Source organism: Berghia stephanieae, chromosome 10 (genome assembly GCF_034508935.2).
Source record: "Berghia stephanieae isolate SIO BIC M18660-M18661 chromosome 10, UCSD_Bste_1.3, whole genome shotgun sequence".
NCBI lineage: Eukaryota > Metazoa > Mollusca > Gastropoda > Nudibranchia > Aeolidiidae > Berghia > Berghia stephanieae.
Window position 1 is genome coordinate 27171994 of NC_088369.1, and position 26500 is coordinate 27198493.

Sequence of the window (26500 nt, forward strand, 5' to 3'; positions counted from 1 at the left end):
GATACGATACGATACGATATAGAACTTTTTCCAAGATCTACACTTTGCCCCGCCCAAACAGGGATTCGACCCAAAGACTCAACGGTCCGCAAGACCACAAAGACCCAACAGCAAAAGAAAAGAAACTGGAATGAAAATGTGACCTCCAGCCACAAAGCGGTGTTGGAGATTTCAGAGTGAATTAAAATTTTAAAAAAAAATTCCCATTATTCATCCCTTAGGGGAAATTTGTCTATTCAAAGGGAAGACTGAAATAACACAGGCATCAGCCGCAGTGCAGCGCGACAGATTGAGCTAGGGCGAGGTGACTTGCTCAAGGTCACACAGCGTAGCGGCGGGTGATCGAACTCGGTACCTTTCGGGTACGAAGCAAAGACTGTACCGCTAAGCCACGTTGTCCCATAAGATTAGATGCTAACATTTGAATTGATTATCTTATTTAAAACTTATGAGACTTGGGTTAAGTTTTTGGATTTTAGTGATAAAAATGTGAAAAGGTGTGTATGAAACAGTTTATAGCCTTTCGGAACTTATAGATATTATGCGCTTGGCTAAGAAGCTCACATACAACATTGCCATCCGGAAGTATAACGAATCAACACACAAAACTATGTGTAACCACGGACTTTTATAGTCTGGTTAATACAGTTTAGGGAGAATTACTCGTATACGCGGATGGCAAAAATCAATAACAATGACCTGAATGACGTCGAATTCATACTATCTATAGCCTGACAGTAAGACTTTTATTTTGATGTCACATTTTAGAAACGCTTTCAGATTCATAACCAAAGATTCCATTGACATAACCATAAGTTTCATAACATAAAATATCATCAATATTAAGAAAGAAAAACTGCAGTGCCCTCCGTACTAAAGTCACAACAAGATCTTGATAGCCTCATAACTCCTGCCTAAGAACGTGACCAAGGGAAACAGTTATCAACATAGATAGAGAGAGCAGCTATATTCTTCGAATGGTAGCTCCATTTTTTTTAATTTTGAAAATATCAAATTGACAAATGAGGGTGCAGGCACTGGTGTAAGTTAAGTATTTCTTTTTCGTGTTGTAATGTAAATGTTGCTGCTCGAAGTTTGAAGAAATAAATAACAATGTGAAATTGAATGTAAGCTTTAATTTAATATACGAAAACAGATAAAATGGACGTTTCTGGTTTCCCTTTTATCAACAAAACAGGATAAATGAAACACTCCAGACGAACGAGATAATGTCGTTTTAAAAAATCAGCTTGCCTCGACTGAGGATCGAACCTCAGACCTAGTGATTAGCGGTCGGACTTGTTGCCTAAAATGTACTTTAACGTGAGAAAAAGGCCAGATAACTCATGGGTTTCGAAAGAATTATGCATGGTATTGATCACTTGGTTGTTCTTTTATGAAAATGTTACTGCTCGAAGCTCGAAGAAATATATAACAATAGTAAATTGAATGGAAGCTTTAATCAACAAAGACAGATAATGTGGACGTTTCGGATTTCCCCTTTATCAACAAAGAAAGTTGTCTTTAGTGTTTTATTCATCGGGTTTTGTAGGTAAGGCGGGAACCGGAAACATCCACAGTATCTGTCTTTGATCACATTGGAGCGTCAGTTCAATTTCCTACTTGTCACTTGTTCTTGAGAGGCTATGTGGTCTAGTGGTATGACAATCGCTTTCGGATCGGAAGGTCCTGGGTTCGACCCTCGCTTGGAGCATAGTTGAGTCCTTGGAAAAGACTCTTTAATCACATTCTCTCATCGTACTCAGGTGGAAAATGAGTACCTGGCCGTTAACAGCGGAAAAGAAGTGTAATATCGCCCAATAAATAGGCGCCATGTCTAATTCTACATGTTATGTGTTGCTGTTGGTCAAGGACCCTTTGTAAAACGCTTTGAGTACATTTAGTGGATATTGCGCTATATAAAAGCTCACGTTGTCTTTTTGTTTTGTTTTGTTTTTGTTTTGTTTCTTTTTTTCTTCATGAAGCCCAATCACAATTTATTTTGATAATGTGTTACACCCATCAACGATAAAACGTTATTTTAATTTACCATGAAAGTCTAATCAATTTGCACAGAAGGGATTGCTATCTCAGTAAAAAGGGAAAGAATAGAAATGAGGTTAGAGGTTATAGGTCAGGGATCACAGGGGGTGACAGACACGGAGGCGAACTGAGTCAGAGTGTACGTGATTTCAAAACACTCTCTTGGATTTCACTTGCTGTTTGAAGTCTCTCTCTCTCTCTCTCTCTCTCTCTCTCTCTCTCTCTCTCTCTCTCTCTCTCTCTCTCTCTCTCTCTATCTATCTATCTATCTATCTATCTCTCTCTATCTATCTATCTATCTATCTATCTATCTATCTATCTATTTATTTATTTATTTATTTATCTATCTATCTATCTATCTAGCTATCTATATATCTATCTTTGCCTATTCCTGTATCTCTGTCATTTTCTCACTGTCTATCCCCTCTCTCTCTCTCTCTCTCTCTCTCTCTCTCTCTCCCTCTCTGTCTCTATATATCTGTCTTCATCTCTTTCAAGAATTCTGTTTCCCCCCCCCCCCCCCCCAACACCTTTTATGTAATTAATTACGAACCTCCATAAACACGAATTTTTGTTTATGTTTTCTTTTGTTTTGCTTTTTGTTGAGGTTTGGTTTTTTTTGGTTTAATGTCTGTCTTTTTTTTCTTTTTTGTTGGGTCTTTTTGTTCTTTCATTTATTTATTTTTTTTTTGGGGGGGGGTTGGTTTGTTGTTTTTTTGTTTTGCTATTGTTTTTATTTTATTTCTGTGTTGTTGTTGTTGTTGTTGTTGTTGTTGTTGTTGTTGTTGTTGTTGTTGTTATTGTTGTTGTTGTTGTTGTTGTTGTTGTAAAATGAGGGGGGGGGGGAGAAGGTGGGTGGATTATGATTTGTCATACATCGTAAGGCACCATAATAATTTTGTCAACGGTTTGATATGAGTCTGTATGCTACTCCGTGATAACCTTTGCCGCCACCACCCACGAAAACGATTAATTTCCCCCAGATCATTAATCTCTTACAGTATTTGCATGAGACAGTCAAAAACCTCCATCTATTGTCTCAAATCCCCTGCTGATCAATCAGGGTCAGTTAGAGCAACTCGCTTCCCTCCTCCCTTAATGTTATACCATGTCTCTCCTATACATGAAGAGGAGGAAGAGAAGGAAGAGGAGGAGGAGGAGGAGGAGAAGGAGGAAGAGGAGGAGGTGGTAGAAGAGGAGGGGGAGGGTGAGAAGGAGATCGAGGAAGAGAAGGAGAAGGAGGAGGAGAAGAAGAAGAAGAAGAAGAAGAAGAAGAAGAAGAAGAAGAAGAAGAAGAAGAAGAAGAAGAAGAAGAAGAAGAAGAAGAAGAAGAAGAAGAAGAAGAAGAAGAAGAAGAAGAAGCACAAGAAGAAGAAGAAGAAGGAGAAGAAGAAGAAGAAGAAGAAGAAGAGGGAGGAGGAGGAGCAGAAGGAAGAGGAGGAGAGAAAAGAATAAGAGAAAGGAGGGAGCAGGGAGAGAAAAGAAAAAGTATAAAAGAAAAAAGAAATAATGATTAGAGGAAGATTCCATCTCGGAACTTTTTTTTTCGGATACAACAAAATACAAAAGCAACGGTAATAACAATTTGGATTTGTTTCACCTTTGACATCATTTTATGTGAAGACCGCTACGTTACTTTTTACTTTTATACAATACCTACAGATTTCTTCCACCTTCAACATCTTTGAAGACTGCTCTCTCTCTCTCTCTCTCTCTCTCTCTCTATATATATATATATATATATATATATATATATATATATATATATATATATATATATATATATATATATATATTATATATATATATATATATATATATATATATATATATATATATATATATTTATATATAACTATCTCTATCTCTCTCTACCTCTCCCTCTCACTCTCTCTATCTCTCTCTATCTCTCTCACACTCACACACACACACACACACACACACACACACACTTGGACATCTTTGAAGACCGCTATATTAATTTTGACCTCTACAAGTGCCTTGGAAGAGATATTTAAAAGACACCGAATTCAAATGTCATGGCATCAATTTCTATTCATCTGCAGATCTGATTACCCAATTCTTTATGGGCTCATTGTTGTAATGGAAATCTAAAATAAAATGACGCAAAATAATGTACATTACAACAATGTTAAACTAGGCCCTTAAGTGAGTCTGATGTCAGACCTGCATATATGTACACGTCGGTAGAGTCACACGTAAATGGAACGGGCTCGCTCCTTGGTTAAGTCTATTTAATTCCAACACCTGGGTGGGGTTCCTGACCTCCCATAGTGGGCAGGGAAGTACATACTGTGTCTTCTATCCCCGTATATCTGTGCATTCCTTCTTTGTCTTCGAATGAGATTACTTGGTTTTGTCCTGACCCTGGCCGGGGTCCTGGCTGGGAGGGAAACAGTCAAATAATTATTGTTTTGGGAGATTATATTTTTTCCTTGTAAATCATCTCTCTGTTATGTATTATTATAATTGTTATTTTGAATGTATAATGTAAGCATTTGAGTGTATTCTTCTAAGTGGGTACCGTGCTTGTCTCCAGATGAGACTTATTGGTGATCTCAAACTAAGTACATTGATGGTATGCTCTTGGAATCTACATCTGATCTCTATTTGTTCCCAGTTCCCCTTTGTCTTATTTTAATTGTAATTCTAGAACTTTTTACTATCCCATTTTATTCCTTTTTACTGGTGCTGATATAACCTAAATGTGTTGCAAGCGCCGTAAAACCCTTAAAAACGAACAAACAAATTCCAACACATCCCCCCCACCCCACCAGTGATTGGGTAGCTGGGTCTGCTAGATCTAGTGAAAATTACTTTGGGAGACAGGGCAGCAAACACGTAATCGCCATTGTACGTTTTGCGTTCTCTAAGCCATGATCAAAACTCGGGATCCAAAGGCTTTATGACTGTAAAGGACAACTAAGCCTATTCATATCCACTCTTACTCATACAGACTGTTTTCCGCCCACACTTTTCGTCCATCTCTTTGCTAACGAATTCCATGTATTATTTATAAATTAATCATTGTAGCATCAACCCTTCACCCCCCCCCCCCCCCCTCTCCCCTCCTCCATCCCCACCCATCCATATCAATATTGACACGTCAACACATCAGCATTTTATATAATATCATTATTACTTATTATAATACCCGCTACTCTCTCTCTTCATCTGTCAAACCATAGCCAAAAATGACGTCAAAAGACCAGTAATTGGCCACAAAAGAAAACAAATCGTGAGTTGTATTCAATAGTTCAACCAATGGGACCACTTATATAGACTGGTTAATACAGTCCAGTGAGAATTACTCATAAACGCGGATGGCAAAGACAATAATAAAGACTCGATTGACGTCAACATCATTCTATCTATAGATAGAACGAAGATGACATCAATCGGGTCTTTGTTATTGTTTTTTGTCATCCACGTTTATGAGTTCATCTCACTAAAGTGAATTATCCAGACTATAAAAGTTCATGGTTACACATAGTTTTGTGTTTGTCCGTTATACTTCCGGATGGCAATGTTGTGAACTTCTTAGCCAAGCGCATACTATCTTTAGCCTGACACTGACCAAATAGTCCCTGGCCACAAAAGAAAACAAATCGTGAGTTGTATTCAACAGTTGTTTCCTTGAGCGCCACTAAAGACAACTGATTAGGTGGTCCACAAACCTAAAAAAAATGACGTCAAAATAGGGGTCTTAGTGGGTTTTAGTGTCGGGCTATAGATAGAATGAAGTTGACGTCACTCGGGTCTTTGTTATTGTTTTTAGCCATACACGTTTATGAATAATTCTCACTTAACTGTATTATCCAGACTATAAAAGTTCATGGTTCACAGAGTTTTGTGTGTTGGTCCATTATACGTCCGGATGGAATTGTTGTGAGTTTCTTAGACAAGCGCATACTATCTATAAGTTAACGATGGCTACGGCCTGACAATAGGACCTGTTTTTTGTCCTCAATTTTAGCGAAACGCACCTTCTAATGAGATGTCGTTAGTAGTGCTCAAGGAAACAGCCGATCCCATTTGATGTACTATTTGAATATAACTCACGATTTACAATTTTCTTCTGATCTGGCCTTGTATTTTGACGTAATTTTATGGTCTATATCAGGCTATGAGTTTACCAAGGCTACTCCCTGTTTCCCCTCTCTACCCCCCCCCCCCCCCCCCCCCCCCCCGTCCCACCCCATCTTTATAAATCAATCATTGTATCCCCACTCCACCCCCGAAATCAACCTCCAACACGTCAGCATGCATTAATATTATGTATTACTTCACACTTATTGTACCGACTATTATCTCTCCATCCGTAGCCATCGTAAACTTATAGCCTGACAATGTCCAAAAAATGACGTCTTTGGCCACAAAAGAAAATAAATCGTGAGTTGTATTCATTAGTTCAACTAATGGAATCACTTGTTTCATTGAGCTCTACTAACAACTCACAGGACGCTACACAAACCAAAAATGTCAAAATACAAGTCATAGATTGTTCTCGTGTTAGGCTTTAGATAGTATGCAGATGACGTCACTCCGGTCTTTGTTATTGTTTTTGCCATCCGCGTTTGTGAGTTGTTCTCACTAAACTGTATTAACCAGACTATAAAAGTTCATGGTTACACATAGTTTGTGTGTTGGTCCGTTATACTTCCGGATGGCAATGTTGTGAACTCCTTGGCCAAACGCATTCTATCTATAAGTTCACGATGGCTGCGCTCATCTCCACCTGCCAAACTAGTCTTGATGCAACAAGATCAGACAAGTCCTCTATCTTGGGGAGTCATATGATATTTACTCTTACCTCTCAATGACTTCTCACGCGGTACCTGTGCGGCTATGTGGTTTTGTAGTATGACACTCGCTTTCAAATCGGAAGGTCCTGGGTTCGAGCCTCGCTCGCTCAGCGCATAGTTAACTCCTTGGAAAAGGCTCTTTACTCACATTCTCTCACCGTAATCATGTGTAAAATGAGTACCTGGCCGTCAACAGCGTTGTCTCTGTCGGGGAAAAAAATGTAATATCTCCCAATAGGAGTCATGCCTCATTCTACATGTTACGTATTGCTGTTGGCAAGGGACCCTTTGTGAAGCGCTTTGAACACATTTAGTGGATATTGCGCTATACATCTCCACCCGCCAAACGAATCTTGACACAACAAGATCAAACAAGCCCAAGCTCTCTCTCTCTCTCTCTCTCTCTCTCTCTCTCTCTCTCTCTCTCTCTCTCTCTCTCTCTCTCTCTCTCTCTCTCTCTCTCTCACTCTCTCTCTCTCTTGGAGTCCAAATAAAATCCTTACGACTTACTTTTATCTCTCAATGACTTCTCACGTGAGTACCAACTCACCAGACTCGCATTTGATTAAACTGGCAAGCATCAAATGCCAGTCCAACAGCAGGAGTTTTTCTCAGCTTCTGTGGAATTAAACTGCCAGTAACAGTTGCTTGCTACCAGAAGGTAGGACGTAGTGGATCATGAAGTAATTTCCTCCATATCTAATAGAAACACCAATCCAATACATTGATTATTTCGTTGCTGATGGCTGAAAAAGGATTTTAGCCCGAAACGTTCCGTGTAAATTTTGTCAATGTACAACAATTGCTTATATGCGTTTAGGTATAATACTCACAATATCCTCCAGCCTGATATACCGTATCAACACACAAACTGTGTGTAACTTTTAAAAATTATAGTATGGCTGATAGAATTTAATGAGAACTAATCATGAAAATGACTGTCTGAAAACAATAACAAAGAGCTGAGGGACGTCAATTTCGTTCCATCTATAGATAGAACGAAGTTGACGCTACTCAGCTCTTTGTTATTGTTTCATTTCCATCCATGCTTATGAGTATTTCTCACTAAACTCTATTAACCAGACTATAAACGTTCAAGGTTACACGCAGTTTTGTGTGTCCGTCCTTTGTATATTTCCGGATGGCAATGTTGTGAGTTTCTTAGCCAAGTTCACAGCATATATGTTATCTTTCCCGTCACCCTCAAACCCCCCCCCCCCCCCCCCGCCCCATCCACCACCACCACCACCACCACCTGGCCCTCTGCCCCCTTTGTTAAATTTCTCTCCTTGTATGTCATTTCTTATCTTTGATTTAAAAAAAAAAAAAAACAACAGTAAAGGCTACAGTAGGGGTGAGGAGATTCTAGATAGTAGTACATAGATAGAGACCTCATCTGGAATTCCCCAACATTTTGTTATCAGTTTTTACAAGGTAAGTGGCTCGTTTCTTTCTAGTCTGTTCCAAGTCAGCTTTGGTGGTAGTACTGAGGAGATAGGGATAATGACTTTTTTATTTTGTTAGCGATGGGATTGTCCGGGATTGATGTTTTTTTTTTTTTTTTTTTTTTTTTTTTTTTTGCTTATTTATGTTGTCCAAAAAAAAAAAGAAATCATGAGATTTTATAGAGCGCAATGTCCACTTAATGTGCTCAAAGCGCTTTACAAGAAGTCCCAAGCTAACAGCAGAACATAAGATAACGATATATAATAGTGTGTGTGAATGAAACAGTACCGGTACTATTCATCTATCTTTCCTCACACAGACTGTTACAAACAGTACTGATACAAACAGTACCGGTACTATACATCCATCTTTCCTCACACAGACTGTTACAAACAGTACTGATACAATCAGTACCGGTACTATACATCCATCTTTCATCACACAGACTGTTACAAACAGTACTGATACAAACAGTACCGGTACTATACATCCATCTTTCCTCACACAGACTGTTACAAACAGTACTGATACAAACAGTACCGGTACTATACATCCATCTTTCCTCACACAAACTGTTACAAACAGTACTGATACAAACAGTACGAGACAAAAGCAAGAAAGAAAATACAACTAAAAATACCATCCCAAAAATCAGTCTTCCTCGACGGAGGACTTTAGCACTTTAACACTTTCAGGACCAGTAATATGTGACCCATCGTCTCAAAACGGTATTATGTCGGAACGAATCCGATGCTTAAAAACCGAATTTAATTTTAAACTGGTCAAAAATACAGATTGTTGGCATTAGTACCCTAAAATATGGTATCCATTCTCCTCTATAAATCATATAAACTCAACACAAGTCTGATATTTCTGGCTATAAATTCAATTTTCAACATCTGAACCAACCCGACTTAATACCATTTTGAGGCGAAGGGTCACATATAATAAGGAGGTGATACAAATTTGCTTTTCTCCAAAGAAAACGCTGTTTCCATCAAGGTATTCATTTTACATCTGTGCACGGAGAGAGAATGTCGTGAGTGAAGCGCTTTTTACAAAGATTCGACTATGAGCTGCCCACACTGTGACTCGAACCAGGGACCTATAGGTCTGAAGCCGACCGTCATGATAAAAGACACAAAGCCGAAAAACGAACAAAACTATAAAAAAAAAAAATTTAAATAACAATTAAAAAAAAATAAATAATAAAATTGTTAAAAATGTAATAAAATTATAAAATAGATAGATCTAAAAAAAAAACTTTAAAAAAAAAGATGTCTACAGCACGTGGGGTTCCCAAGCCGTCACCCATTTAAGTACTAACCACGCCTGCCGTTGCTTGACTCCCGTGATCGGACGAGAACCGTTATTTTCAATGTAGTATGGTCGTAGACAACAAATGTCGAAAATAGAATTTAATATAATATTAAAACACTATTGCTAATTTATATAATGATGAAGATAGTTTAGAAATGTATAATATTATTGTTAGTTGAAATAGCGTGTTGTATTCGTCTGTTGCACGATTTGTCGTTACTGGAGAATTTAAAATGGCGATGGACTATCTTGAAAGCGGCATGAGACACTTCACCGGAAGCGAGGACCCAGTGGCGGTTCTAGCCTATTTACAGTGGTTGGGCAAAGATGATCCGGTCATATATATATTATTTATTTATTTATTTATTTTTTTTAATTATAATTTTTTTTCACCTTTAAAAAAAATATTTCAACCACAAATAATCACATTCACAATGAAATGACAATACCAGTAGATTTTAATTATTCCAAACGTAATCAAAAAATAATCACGAAAGAGAATACAACTAAAAACTAAAGCGACGAGACATAATGCGACAACACCTTGACAATAGAAGTCCATTTCGTTCACTCGAAAAATTAAAGAGATGCTTTAATCCCTCAACGGCGAGATTAATATTTCTGTTACATTACTGGTTTTCAGTAGTATGTAGTAACCTTAAAGTTTTCATCGAGAAGCAACAACAGCGATATGACTCGAGTTTCATTCAGAGCTGAAATTGCATCATTTTTACTGCTGTCTTGGTGGTTAGAATGATTGTGCCGGTGGTGGTAGTGGTTGGAATAGTGGTAGCGGTGGTGGTGGTGGTGGAGGAGGAGGAGGAAGACGAGGCGGTGAGGGAGGATGTAATTATGATAGTGGTTTTGGTGGTGCTGTTGGTTAGAATGATAGTTGTGGAGACGATTGTTGTACTTGTTGTTAATATTGTTGTTGTTGTTGTTGTTGTTGTTGTTGTTGTTGTTGTTGTTGTTGTTGTTAATGATGATGATGATGATGATGATGATGATGATGATGATGATGATGATGATGATGATGATGATGATGATGATGATGATGATGATGATGATGATGACAACCACGATGTCGTCGACAATGATGGTTACCACCATACGATATTACAAAGTTTATTTAATCTTAGGCTTTCGCCAATAATTCACACAATACAATTAAGACAAAAGAATGTTATCAATCTCTCCTCATCCATTCGTTATACTATCACAATAACGACTGTGTTATCTTTACTCCTTCCCAATGCTATCTATACAAGAGTGCTATGCTCCTTCCCCAACCAACCCCTAGCTTCCCGCCTCTTCGTCGCGAACTATCTTATGTATGTATTAGCTTCAGGACGGGCAAGTACGGAATCTGCCCACCCTTCCTTTAAACGTCTTTATTTCCTCTATAACTTAGAATTCAACTCTCTCCTTACTCAGAAGAGTATTTCTCGTATACTAATTCAATTGTTGAGAAAACCAAAATGGTGGTTGTATTAATATTTATTTAGTCGTGACTTTTGAATAAAATGTTTTGTTTTATTAGAGGAAATACAATAGAAAATTACATTGTTTTGCAAAATTATTTAGTCTGGCAATAAAAATACAGCGGTAATTACTTTAAGAATAATTAAAAAAAAGAACTAACAAATTAATTTGTTAAAAAACAAAAAAAAAAAAAAACAACAAAAAACAAATAAGAAAACAATTTAAATAAATGAGTTTTGAGAAGTACTTAAAGAAAACGAGAAAAAAAAACGAAATAATTTAAATGGATAAACAAATATATAAAAACAACACAAATTAATACTAAATTGATATAATATTAGTAAGTTAATAAATTAAATTCAATACTGGAACCTTCCCAAAGTCATTACATCAATGGTACCAGCACAAGTAAGGCAATAAATAAGAAAAAGTTCGTTTGCCAAAAGCTCTATTCAGTGTTCACTGGTTATTAAGGTGGGCTCATTTGAATTAGCCCGACCTAGTACTAGAGAGGCCAGACAGCAAAAATCGGAGTTAGTTCACCGTCAGGCGACGTGACGATGAGATGACGATGTGGGCGGAGTGGAGTGGTTGGGGAGGGGAGGGGGGGGGTTGATAAAAAGAACAGGAGCGTATCCTGGTTTATGCATTACGGGGTGCATGGTCATTCGCAATCTATCAAAAATACACACAAATTGATTTCAGTACGAAGTATCAAGTTTAAGTAGTAACTTTTGAAATTATCTAATTTAGATTAGATTATTTCGGACCTGGTAATACAGCTTATAACTTGAAAAAAACAGGCTGGTATTTGCCCACCCTGCCCATTATTACCAGCCGTCCCTGCGAGGACCTGAGACGCATGCGCAAAACCAGGATGACGTTCTCTCTGTAAGGGCATGTGAAAAACGATAAGATTTCTTTTTACAAATGCTGGACGGGAAATGTTAATTTATCAAATGATATCACTTGATTAAGGTGACATCCAGTCGTGGTGTTAGCGATGTAAAACCCGTTGAAAATGTTGATGATGATATTGATGATTAAGAAGAAGAGGAAGAACGAGAAGAATATGATGATGATGATGATGATGATGATGATGATGATGATGATGATGATGATGATGATGATGATGATGATGATGATGATGATGATGATGATGATGATGATGATGATGATTATGATGGTGATAACAGCAGGAGTTTTTCTCAGCTTCTGTTCAATTAAACTGCCAATAACAGTTGATTGCTACCAGAAGGTAGGACGTAGTGGATCGTGGTGATGATGATGATGGTGATAATGATGATGATGATGATGATGATGATGATGATGATGATGATGATGATGATGATGATGATGATGACGTAATATTTTGGTCACATTTCATGCACACGAAAAAAAGAAAGACAAAGAACCAAAAAAGAATGATAGAGGGATAAAAGAGAAAAGGAAAAATGAGACATAAAAGACAGGACTTTGTATAGAAAAAAAAGACATGAAGCAGTTTACATTTCACAGATCATAAGACGTATCGTTGTTATTGTTGGTGGTGGTGATGTTGCTTTTGTTGTTGCTTTTGTTGTTGTTTTTGTTGTTGTTGGTGTTGTTGTTTATGTTTTGGTGTTGTTATTGTTGCAGTGGCTGTTGTTGATATTTTGTCTTTGTTGATGTTGTTGTTTCTGTCTTTGTTGTTGTTATCAATATTGTTACATTTGTTGTTGTTGTTATTTTTTCTGCGTTTGTTCTTGTTATTGTTATTATTGTTTTTGTTGTAGTTGTTGTTGCTGTTTCTGTCGTTGTTGTTGTTGGTGGTGGTGGTGGTGGGGGTGGTGGTGTTGTTGTTGTTGTTGTTGGTGTTGTATCTGTTGTTGTTTTTGTGGCTGTTGTTGGGGTTGTATTGTTTATGACTTATATGACAATAATATGTCTCTGCACGGCCAACGTGTTGACTGCGGTTGTAAATTCCGATGACTGGAAATTCTACATAAATTATAAGCAGGAGTGACGGGACATTCCCCGCCTGGCAAATAGAAAATAAAATAGTCAATAATGAGCTCATTTCCGGTTTTCTTGGAACTTGGGAAGGGGGGGGGGGTAATTTGATGACGTCACAACTGTAGGTAGAAACGCGATGGATTCGAATCCAGACTGAAATATTCTAGATTTATTTTAATGATAGACCTAATAGACTTAATAGTCTTTAATATACGATTCTTTCATTTCTTTGTATTTATTAAACGAGTTATTTTTATCGTGCCCAATAATACTACGAGCTTGCGGGTATGTTTTATTGCACGATAAAATATAAAGAGTTTAATAAATACAAAGAAAGGAAAGAATACGTTTACCCCCTCCCCCCAGTAAGATTCTTAGATATTTCGGGTCCAATTGAATGGTGGTAGTACATCGATTCGCCATAATTTGTAATTTTCTCCATCTGCTAGAATGACAATTTTACAACAACAAAAAAAGAAAAGAAAAAGGAAAAACGTTGGATTTGTATTCATGCGCACCAGAAGATTATTTATAACTGCCAATTGGTTGTTTTTTACGCCATAACTCGCACGCCTGAAATGTGCGAAAAAATTCTGCAATCGTTGAATAAAACTTTTATTCAACTCGTTCAAAGCATTATTCAACCGTTACGTATTTACAAAGAAATGATGGGGTTTTCCAATGGGAGGGGTGAAAGAATCATATTGATAGATTGAAGGTGACATCACTCCGGCCTTTATTATTGTTTTTTGCCATCCGCGTTTATGAGTAATTCTCACTAAACTGTATCAACCAGACTATAAACGTTTAAGGTTACACATAGTTTTGTGTGTTGGACCGTTATACTTCCGGATGGCAATGTTGTGAACTTCTTAGCCAAGTGCATACTATCTATACGATTCTTACACTCTTGCTTTTTTAATTTCCGGACGAGAAACTTTTTTAAACGTCGTTGGATTAATACAAGAATAAAACAAGTAAAACATAACTCATTGTATAGAAATTAATCCCGAGGATAAAGAAATATGTCTAAACATCTGAAAAAATGTGTATGTTTTTTGAGCGGCTAACCGGTCTAATCGTATGCCACTCGCTTTCGGATACGAAGGTCTCCTGAGTTCGAACCTTGCTCGGAGCATAGTTGAGTCCTTGGAAAAAGCGTTTTAGCACATTCTCTCATCGTATTCAGGTGTAAAATGAGTGCATGGCCGTTAACAGCGTTGTCTCTGTCGGAAAAGATGTAATATCGCCTTACATGCGTCATGTCTCGTTCTATATGTTAGGTGTTGCTGTTGGTCAGGGACCCCTTGTAAAGAGCTATAGCACTTTTAGTGGATTTTGCTATATATAAATGCTCTTTTTTTGGTGTGCTGATATTACTAATCTGGCAGGCAAAGATTGTGAGTATTTTACTTAAACGCACACCATCACTAATAGAGAGTTATGGGCCATGACTTAAGAGACATAAAGCCTTCCTCTTTCGATGCCATCCGACATCGCAGCATCGGTCAGTCAGTCAGTCCGTCCTCTTTTTCTTGTGGTGCCCATTCTCCAACTGCTCTCTCCGTCTTGTGCCTCTTTTCCGATGTTTGATTGTCCTGTGGTGCTGAGCCGTATCGAGACTGAGAACCAGTAATAGCGGAAAATACTAGTGCCCAACGGTACCAACTCTTCTCGTTATCGATTAATCACCGGTAATCCTTAGCCAGTATCGCTGTTCTCGAGACCGGTACCGGTACCGGTAATTCCCGATAACAATTCTCATTGTCGATGATTTGTTATCGACAATGCAGAGTTTAGAAAGCTCTGTTGTTTTGTTTTGTTTGTTTTTTTGTTTTTTTTTTTTGTTTGTTTCTGTTTTTTGTAATTATTTTTTATCAGTTTAAATTTTTTTGGTTCTCTTTTAATTCAAAGTTTTCACTTTATTTTTGTAAATGTCATATATTATTGTTTACTATTTTTCCATTACGATAATATGCACACTTTAACGTGTCGGAGTATCGAGACTGGGCTGCTTAGTGTCGATAAATTATCGGTACTCAGTACTGGTACCGCTCGGCACTAGAAAATACTCCGCCACTGATGATAATCTGTTTAGTCACTGAGTTGTTTCAAATCGTAATTCTCAGATCAACATCGTCCCTTTTCTCATCTCTTCTAACCAGTAAAATAATTCGTGTGTCATTCTGAGCTGCAAGATGGCCGCGTGTCTGGCCAAAATTGGCCACACAGAAAATCAGATTTCTATTATCATTTTTTTCAAACAGTTTTTTTTCCTAGTTTAGTCGATTTTATGTTTATCAAAATTGATGCGTTTTTCAAAGAAGGTCAGTGATAGTCGTTTTTGGCCACGTGAGGTTCTATTTGGCCACTTTTGAAGTCAGAATTGGCCACAAGGAACTCTGGCCATCTGGGTTATTGCTCTTTCTGTAGGAATTTCTGGTTGTTTACGACTTAGACCTCTGGACAATAGATAGTTCGAAGTCGACGTCACTCAAGTCTTTGTTATTGTTTTTTGCCATCCGCGTTTATGAGTAATTCTCACTAAACTGTATTAATCTGACTATAAACGATCATATCACACAAAGTTTTGTGTGTTGGTCCGTTATACTTCCGGATGGCAACGTTGTGAGCTCCTTAGCCAAGCGCATACTATCTATATGTATCTAAATAACGAGTGTTTCATGAGGTTTATCTTCTTATTTGCAGATGTCAAATTGAGAAATTGAGAAATTAGGGAGCGGGCAACGGTGCAAGACAAAGATCTGAACACAAGTGTGTATGAAAGGTGCCAGACAAAGCAAAAAAGAAAAATACAAGAATTTAAAAAAAAACCGTCCCAAAAAAAAAAAAGTCTTTCTCGACTGAGGATCGAACCTAAGACCTCCTGATTACCGGTAAACAGAAGGTCTGAGGTTCGATCCCCAGTCGAGAAACACTGATTTTTGGAGGGATGGTTTTGTTTTGTTTTGTGTTTTTCTTGTATTCGTTTCTTTTTTGGTTTGTTTGACAACTTTCAAACACAATTGTGTTCAGATCTTTATCTACATATTTGCAGCAAATGGTGTGTGTGTATTTAAGAGTTTCAAACTATTATTGTGTGGAGTGCTATGACCTGATACGTCCTTTGAAATCACCCCAGCCCACAATTCGCTCAAACATATTCACACACAATAACTTACAAACACCTACACAACCCCCCACAAACACAAACACCCCCCCCCCCCCCCCCCCCACTAACACAAAAACACACGCACAAAGGAACCAAACACAAAAAAAAAGACACAGAAACGCAATTTACACTCCCCCTACCAAGCCCACCCCCCCCCCCCCCCCACCTCCCACCCCCACATAAACACACACACAGCCAAACACAAATAATCCCACTACAAACAAATACACCCACAAATACCCTCCCAACACCGATTATAAACCCCCCCCCCCCCCCCCCCCCCCCACACACACACATACATATGTTTACAATTTGAAAATTCCTTTATAATTTTTTTTTTAAAGCTGCCCCTTTCCGTTGTGTTGGAATAATGGGCATATCTCAGCTGGCCATTGGAGCAATCAAATCACCTCGGAGTTCAATAACACATCATGTGACAAACAACACAGTGAATTCCCCATCTATATTGTTTACACAATCCAACACTGACCAAACTAATTTGTTTTCCTTTAAAAAAAAAAACTTTTTAAAAAAACGTAAAACTTCAACTATAAAATTAGGTTTTTATTGATGATATGTGTTTAGTTAAAATACTCACAACATCCACCAGTCTGATTGATATAACTTTAGTGAGAGGTAACCATTAACATCGAACAGAGTGACGTCAACTTCGTTCTTTCTATATTTGGCTTATTATACACAATGAACTCAAAGCACTTTATTAGGGTCCCAAGGGACGTGCACACATTTAATTTTGACCATGAAAATGAGCATGAGCATCTATATAGCGCAGTATCCATTAAAAGTGTTCAAACCGCTTTACAGGTGGTCCCCAGCCAACAGTAACACTGAAAATGTAGGACAAGACATGACGCCTGTTAGTCGATGTTTTTATTTTATCTTATTTATTTTTACCCGACAGAGACAACGCTGTTTACGCCGGAACTCATTTTACACCTGAGTACGGTGAGGGAAATGTGAGTAAAGAGCCCTTTTTCAATGACTCAAGTATGCGCCGCTGTGAGTTGGACTCGAACCTTGGTCCTTCCGGTCCGGAGGAGGCGGGTGTTTTACCACAAGACCACAAAGCCACACAATTTGCAGGTCTGACAACCAGAACACAATTGATTTCAGTAGTCTGATGTCACGCCGTCAAACAACGGCGGCCATCTTGTTTCTAAACAAAGAAAACCATTACTTTTTATTCTTCATGCTTTTCATATGCCTTGTGATCAGAATGTGTAAAAGTCAAAACATGATCATATATATATATATATATATATATATATATATATATATATATATATATATATATATAATGTTTTTCTCCTCTGGATACGCTTTTATGCTCGCCGGGGGAATATTTCATACGGGCGTCCGCAATTGTTCCGATAGTTTAGAGCCAGTGTTACTAAGTTACCATGCGTCATTAGGAAGGAAGTGACGTTACGACTGTTGAAGAGTATTACGGAATTGATTTAACTCTCTCCCTATCAGCTATTTTCAGAATTTTACCCGAAACTTCAAACTCACCCACACAAAAGTAGATTTTTCAAACAGATTAGTAACGAGTATATTATTCTATATTTTGTTCAGAAAAATGAGCTCTGCAACACAGCAGTGTCCAGTTTTTATGGCTATGACCATAACGAAATGAAATCAGAATAAGAAAATTGTTGGTTACATCGTAACGAATGTGACCATTTTCCTACGGGTGGTAAGGGGAGGGTTGACATGGTCGTCATGGACAACGTTTTGCGTTGGTTTGAGAGTATTTCCATTACAACAACGAGCCCATAACCGTTTGGGTTATCAGACCTGTAAGTAAAAATTGAGCATTGAGCATTTTATATAGCGCAATAGCCACTAAAAGTGCTCAAAGTGCTTTACAAGGGGTCCCAGGCCGACAGCAACACATGACATGTAGGACGTGACATGATGCCTGTTAGGCGATATTACATTTTTTTTTCGGACAGAGACAACGCTGTTAACGGCCAGGTACTCATTTACACCTGAGTACGATGAGAGAATGTGAGTAAAGAGGCTTTTCCGAGGACTCAACTATGCGCCGAGCGAGGCTCGAACCCAGGACCTTTCGATCCGAAAGCGAGTGTCATACCACAAGACCACATAGCCGCACAAAATAAGAACATATCGGTCCCCAGCCACCCGAAACATTTCACATTTGTCACGAGACATGACGCCTTTAATGCGCTTATCACAACTTTTGTTTCGAAATACTTTTTGCACATATTTACTTCATAACTCGATATATTTAAATGCTACCCAGATTCTACTAATAGTCCTGTGCCTGAATGTTGAAAAAGCTTCTGATGTAATAACAGCCTTTTGACAAGCTGAGGGTTCCAGGCATTGTAATTTTCTATCAATAAAATGGGTCTAACTTTCAAAAACCACAATATCTCAATGACAACAAAACATAGGGTTTTGAAGGTCAGTATTATTATATGGCTGTAAAAGCTGGACAATTGGATTCAATAGTATGATGTCCCGTCGCCCAGCAACGGCGGCCACCGTGGTTCTAAACAAAGACAATTTATACTTTTTATTCTTCGTGCTGGCTAGAACTTTTCATATGTCTTGTGATCAGAATTTGTAAAAGTCAAAACATGATCAGATTTATAATGGGTTTTTTTCCTCTGGATACGCGTTTATGCTCGTCGGAGAAATAGTTCATGAGGGCGTCCGCCATTGTTCCTATAGTCTAGAGCCAGTTACTAAGTTACTATGCGTCATTACCAGGGAAGTGACGTTACGACGGTTGAAGCGTATTACAGAAGACAGTAGGAAGAAACTAGAGGCAGCAGAAATGTGGTTTCTTAGAAGGATGTTAAGAATCTCATGGACAGAGAAGAAAACTAATGAAGAAGTATTAGAGCAAGCTGAAACTAGAAGATTACTAATTCGTACAATAAGAACAAGACAAATGCAACTTTTATCGCACCTAAATCGACATAAATGTATTAAACATCTTGCTCTCACGGGAAAGATAGAAGGTAAAAAAGAGTAAAGGTAAACCAAGAAAAACATATTTGAATAGTTTGAACAGCTGGGTGACAGAGAAGAGTAATATTAGTTTTCTGAGGTTATTTGATCAGAGAGGTGAATGGCGTACCATGATCACCGATGTCTGGCACAGACTTGATACTTGAAGTAGAAGATCAATAAAATCGTGCGAATGCGTGGTCTTGTAGTATGACACTCTCCTTCGGATCACAAGGTCCTGGATTCGAGTCAGGCACTAGGCGGCGCATTGTTGAGTCCTTTGAAAAGGCTCTTTACTCATATTTCCTCACGTATTCATGTGTAGAATGAGTACCTGACCGTTAACAGCGTTGTCTCTGCCCGACATATATATATATATATATATATATATATATATATATATATATATATATATATATATTTGTTTTGTTTTGTTTTGTTATTTTTTGGGGGGATTTTTTTTACAGTTCCTGTCATTCTCTTCATACCCCATTAATTTGTCGATTAGCTGGCTATTATCGCATTTATTTAAAGTGTCATTGTGTGTGCGTGGGTATGTGTGAAAGGATTGAAGTAGTTTCGCCGTTCAAACATAAATTAGGCTGTCATAATTTACCATGCTGGGATCACTGGCAAAATAAGAATTAATAAACTCAGCGAGAAGAGTAATATTCTCACTCAGAAAGTATTAGAACACTTGCGCAGACAATTTACCACAGGAATAAATGAACTGTTTAACAAAATCATCTTACCAATAGTGAAATGTGTAGTTAAAATAAGTGGTATACGAAAAAATTATTATTCTACCCCTTCCCTTAAATAGTAACGCGTAATTAATTATATCAATCTAACTATAAAACAATTTCTGACGTCAGGTTTATCAGCGTTAATTTTCACACGAAAAAAAAGATTTTTGAGAAATAACTATTGAATTTGTATTTTTTTATTCAAAGATGACGAAATCGGAATTGATTGAGCGGTAGAATAAAAGATGTCTTACAGTCTTGCATTTTGGAATTCAAACATTGTACCCGACGCGGACTTGTTAGCTGATACAGCGATTGATTATTCACCCCTCTCGTTGGAGAACTCTATCATTTCTTAGTAATTAAATACGTAATCGTTGAATAATGCTTTGAACGAGTTAAATAAAAAATTTATTCAACGATTGCAGAATATTTTTGCACATTTTATTGGTGTGAAATAAGGTGTAAAAGACAGCTGATTGGTAATTAAAAGTAAACATTTGATGCGCATGAATATAAATCCGACGTTTTTATTTTGGGGTAAATTGACACGCAAGCAGCAGGAGAAAGATACAAAATATACCATACCATACCATTTGGGTACAAAATATATAATAATCTTACTTGGAGGGGTAGAATAAACGTTTTCTTTCATTTCTTTGTATTTATTAAACTCGTTTTATTTCTATCGTGCAATATCACATACTCGCAAGCTCGTTGTGTTATTGGACACGATAAAAATAACTCGTTTAATAAATACAAAGAGATGAAAGAATCGTATATTGTTATAACCCTATAATGGTCTCGGACTAAACTACAGCGCAATAGTAAAAATATTACGAGACATCCCTTTTATCATTTGTATAAAAAGTTATTCCAAAAAATGTTCGTGACCCGCATCCGGTTTATATAAAAATGGATTTTGGCGCGTACTGACATCTTGACCACAATGATAATTCTTAATGTCAATAAATGGTTAATTTAGACAACCAACCGGTGTAACATAAAGAATGCATTTTGACAAGAAGTAACATGCGTGAGGTTATTGGATCGCTGCAATAAAAGTAGTCTTGAACTTAAACGGTTAAAATTACTAACTGCTCGTTCCCAATGCGCTGTCCTAAGGTCCCAAGTATAGATCATTTACTGCTGAAATGTACACAGAATTGGTACCATTGAATAGAAAAGAAAGAACCAAATGCAACAACTTGGGTAAGGGCTAACCCACACCCGAGACTGACTCCGACGACCCGGCACTCCCGTTCTCTGCCGTCTTCCGTGGGAAAGACGTCGGGCACGGACAAAATACTAAGAATAAAGAGAAGAGCCGCGAGACCTACTACCCATACCAAGCTTGAAAAAAAGAAACAGCAGAGGGTTGGTATGGGTGGGTCTAGCGGCTCTTCTCTTTATCCATAGTATTTTGTCCTTGCCCGACGTCTTTATCCGGAAGACGGCAGAAGACGACAGTGCTGGGTCGTCGGAGTTAGTCTCCGGTGTGGGTTAGAACTAAGCCTGATGAAGCTGTTGCTGGATAGGTGTGAAATGGGACACTATTGGGTCAACCAGAATGAACAAAATGAAAATTACTTCTTGGTGGTTTTCCTGAAAGTCACCGGTTTGAGTTTTGCTCGACATGATTTGGGTCATTTGAATCGATCAATAGTTAACTTGGATGACGAGTTTTGTTGTCAGAATCTTCGTCCTTCTTCCGGTGTCACTTCTTAGGAAGAGTTTGACTGGACATGATCCACCACACCTGCCTTGCCATAATATTATCTTTCTTGCTCACGTCTTCTGCTGACAGTCCAGTCCATGCATTGATGCCCTCATCAATGGGCGGCTATGTGGTCTTGTGGTATGTATCATACATATCTCGAGTATCTCGCCTTCGAATCGGAAGGTCCAGGGTTCGAGTCCCGCTCTGAGTGGTTTATAGTTGAGTCCTTGGAAAAGTTTCTTTGCTCACAGTCTCTCACCGTACTCAGGAGTAAAATAAGTACTTGGCCGTTAAAAGCGTTGTCTCTGTCCTGAAAAAAAATTGTAATATCGCCTAACAGGCGTCATGTCTCGTCCTAAATGTTAAGTATTGCTGTTGGCTAGTGACACCTTGTAAAGCGCTTTGAGCACGAGCTTTTATATAAGGCAATATCCACTAAACGTACTCAAAGCGCTTTACAGGGGGTCCATGACCAACAGCAACACTTAACATATAGGATAAGACATGACGCCTGTTAGGCGATGTTACAATATTTTTTTCCGATAGAAACAACGATGTTGACGACCACACATGAGTACGGTGAGAGAATGTGAGTAAAGAGCTTTTTTACAAGAACTCAACTATGCGCCGAGCGAGGCTTGAACCCAGGGCCTTCGGATCCGAAAGCGAGTGTCATACCACAAGACCACGTGGCCGCACAAGACCACATAACCACATATATATTTGTGGAAAGTGTTTAGAAACTGGAGGCCCACAAGTTCGAATGGTCAGAATGTATTCAAGACAGCTATGACATAGACTAATATATAGATGGCTATATAATGTTTTCTAACTAAGCAACCTGACATTTTCATAGATTAATTTTGCCTTTGCAGTGTCAAGACATTCTTTCAATACACAAAACACATACAAATATTGTGCATGTGTGTGTGTTTATGTGTGTGTGTTTGTGTGTGTGCATGTGTGTGTTTATCACAACGTATACTCATGGAACTTCCTGTTGGTCACTGTTTTTTGTCACGATTCGGAAGTGACTGACAATATACTGTTTCCAAGTTTGGATTGACACTAATTCACACCTAAGTCTAGTGACGAATTAACCCTCTTCCTGCCAACCTCCCCCACCCCCATCTTACTTATAGCAAACGCGATGATGACGATAATCATCAATACCATCACCACCTTTCCAATGGGGTTAAAAAAACATCCGCCCACTTACAGTCTCCGCTAGACCTACCAAGCGCCCGACTTCCTCTGCCGCATTTTTGTTTTTTTCGAGCTTGGTATGGGTAGGTCAAGCGGCTCTTCTCTTTAATCTTAGTATTTTGTCCGTGCCCGACGTCTTTATCCGGCAGAGGACGGCAGTACCGGGTCGTTGGAGTCAGTCTCCGGTGTGGGTTTGCCCTAACGTCGCCTTCGTTAACTAAAAGCCTGATACTAACCAAAAAATCGTCATAAAAGAAGGAAAAGGGGAAAAGGTAATTGTGAGTTGTAATCAATAAATCAGCCAAAGGAATCATTTATTTCATTTTGAGCACTTCAACAATAACTCACTTTTTACTATAGATTGGTAATCGTCGTTTGTTTTTTTGTTTTTTTTTGTGACCTAATTTTTTGGTCAGTATCAGGGTTTGAGCTTACGAAGGCCACGATGCTAACCAAGTCGGGATAACCGTGTACCATTGTCCCACTGCGACACGGACAAGTCGTAAACAAGTTAATTGATGTGTGTTTTTGTATCATATATAGATAGTATGCGCTTGGCTAAGAAGCTCACAACATTGCCATACGGAAGTTTATGTTTTTGTTTTTAAGGGTTTCACGGCGCTTGCAAAACATTAAGGTCATATCAGCGCCAGTAAAAAGGAAGAAAATGGGATAGTAAAAAGTTCTAGAATTACAATAAAGCATCCAAGAAAAGGGAAGACAAGGGGGAATTGGTTCAAATAAGAAACAGGTGTAGATTCCAAAATCACTCTATCAAAGTACTTAGTTTGAGATCACTAAAAGTCTCATCCAGACACAAGCACAGGTCCCCGCTAAGAGGAACACACTCAAATGTTTTACAAATCATATATAATACAAAGAAAGCATAATACAGTGCATAACAGAGAGATGATTTACAATGAAAAAAAGATCCTTTCCCAAAACTAACTATACATTCGACTGTTTCCTTCTCAGCCAGGGCATCTGGCCAGGACCAGGACAAAACCAAGTAATCTCATTCCAAGACAAAGACAGAAAGCATGTTGGAAAACAGATATAGGGGGATAGAAGACACAGTATGTACCCCCTTGGCCACTACGGGAGGTCAGGAACCCCACCCAAGCATACGGAAGTATAACGAACCAACACACAAAACTCTCTGTGTAACCATGAACAGTTATAGTCTGGTTAATACAGTTTAGTGAGAATTAATCCTAAACGTGGATGGCAAAAAAAAACAACAACAACAAAGACCTGAATGACGTCAAATTCATTCTATCAATAGACAGACCTCCCACCTCGACCTGCTTTGATATAATTTTATGTTGAACATTAGTCGCTTGGATGCTCATAGACACTCGACTCACAAAATTAAATTGTATTTATAATAATACAGCAATTATGTCATTCACAATTGGAGTAGGAGTACACCGTACTCTAGGCGCTTTACTTTTTGTGCGGCTTTATGGCATTGTAGCATGTTAGTCTGGATATTCCTTCTTCTACTAGGCAGTCCTTCGTAGCCATTAGGCCTATGGAGCCGGAGTGCGTTTGTATTTTTTTCTTGTTTTTATTTTTTTTTTTTTTTTTTTTTTTTTTTTGCAGGGGATGGGGGATTATTTGATTGGGGGGGGGGGTTGTTTTGTTTTGTAGGTTTTTTTTTGTTTTTTTTGTTTGTCATAAGTCACAAAAGATATAAGACTTGAGCTTGACCTTGTGTTTAGCGCAAAATCCACTAAACGTGCTCAAAGCGCTTTGCAAGGAGTTCCTTGCCAACAGCAACACTTCACATGTAAGACATGACATGACGGCTGTTAGGTGATATTACATTTTTTTTAAAGGACAGAAACAACGCAGTTAACGGCCAGGTACTCATTTTACACCTGAGTAAGGTTAGGAGAATGTGAGTAAAGAGCTTTTTTTCCACGAATATGCGCCGCTCAGAGCGGGACTCGAACTCAGGACCTTCTGATCCGAGGGCGAGTGTCACTAAACCACATAACCGCACAAATCTATATATATTGTAGTCTATTATAAGCTTTAATTGAGTTCTTGCCGCCTAGACGTCGATTAAGAAACAGTGAAGAAATTAGAGTTATATAGAAGCAACCTTTTAATGACGGGTTTTGAAGTTGTGGAAGATTTAAATGGCCTTAGGCTAACCCAAACCGGAGACTGACTCCGATGATGCGGCACTGTCGTCCTCTGCCGTCTTCCGGATAAAGACATCGGGCACGGATAAAATACTAAAAATAAAGAGAAGAGCCGCTAGACCTATCCATACCAAGCTCGAAAAAAAAAATACGGACGTCGGATATAACCAATGCCTTGGTATAACACAAGACTATGTGTAACCTTGAACGTCTATAGTTTGGTTAATACAGTTTAGTGAGAATTACTCATAGACGCGGATGGCAAAAAGCAATAACAATGACCTGAGTGCCGTCAACTTCGTTCTATCGATATTTATTCTCGATCGTAACGAATAGAAATTAATATAAGGAATATACTCCTGGTCCATGGGCCTAATGGCTCTGACGGACGGACTACTTTCGACACTCGGTCACACATATTAATAGCAAAAATAAGAAGAAGACCTTAACCCTCTCCTTACCAGCCATTTTCAGGATATCCCCCAAAACTTCACACCCAACTACCACAAAATATATATTTTTTATCACTCAAATACAATAGCAGTAGCAGTAAAGTTCTTGCGATAAATAATTTCTTTAGCAAAACATATTCTACAACTCATTGTTCATTTTCCTTAAACTTTTTGTTGTAGAAGAGAAATTTGAATTAGAAAAATGTTGGTTGTATCGTAACGAATGTGACGATTTTCCTGTAGTTGGTACGGAGAGGGTTAAGACTTAAAGCACTGTAAGATGTGAGAATGTTACGATCTTACTTTGTTAAAAAGAAATGAATGCCAACGACAAGTGAAAGATAACATTAGAAGTTTAATCAAAGACAAAGTAAAGTTACTCCAATCGGAAGTAGGAAACCGGAAAGTAAACAATATAAGAAGTGACCAGATAATTCAGGGAGAAATCAACTAAACACTATTTTGGACGCCACAGCACGACGATGTGGAGGCAGCCGAGGCGTTCCAGTCCGATGACAGAGACGCGAAATACTCATAAGACAGTCAGTAAGTCAAGAGGAAGAAGAAGAAAAAGTTCTCTAACCCCGAACAGTACATTTATTTTTTTTAAACAAAAAAAAATAATAACAAGATCATTAAGAATCAATAAATATCAGGTAATAAAACGTGCAATATTTAAAATCGATATCTCGTCATTTAACCTTTAATTTTTTATTTTTCGTTGTTTACTCATTACAATCATTCATTTTCAAAACGATATTCATTGTGTTCTCGTTCCACTTGGTTGCTTTTCCCGACAGACATGGCGCCGTCAATCTTCCCTGGTTCAAGTACACGTTGAATTCCCACTAGTGAAAGTTGTTTTTTAAAATTTTATTTTACACAAGAGTCGTGTTTTGAAATGTCTAAATATATCGATATAGTTATAATTAT

At 38.1% G+C, this 26500-nt stretch overlaps 1 protein-coding gene and 1 pseudogene across 1 annotated transcript in view; both read right to left on the reverse strand.

Annotated features, from left to right (window-relative positions):
* LOC144980894 (uncharacterized) overlaps positions 1-26500 on the reverse strand; it is a 114530-nt gene that overhangs the window by 52511 nt on the left and 35519 nt on the right. The gene's annotated exons all lie outside the window — the stretch shown is intronic.
* Positions 9594-9712, reverse strand: LOC144956212 (5S ribosomal RNA; annotated as a pseudogene).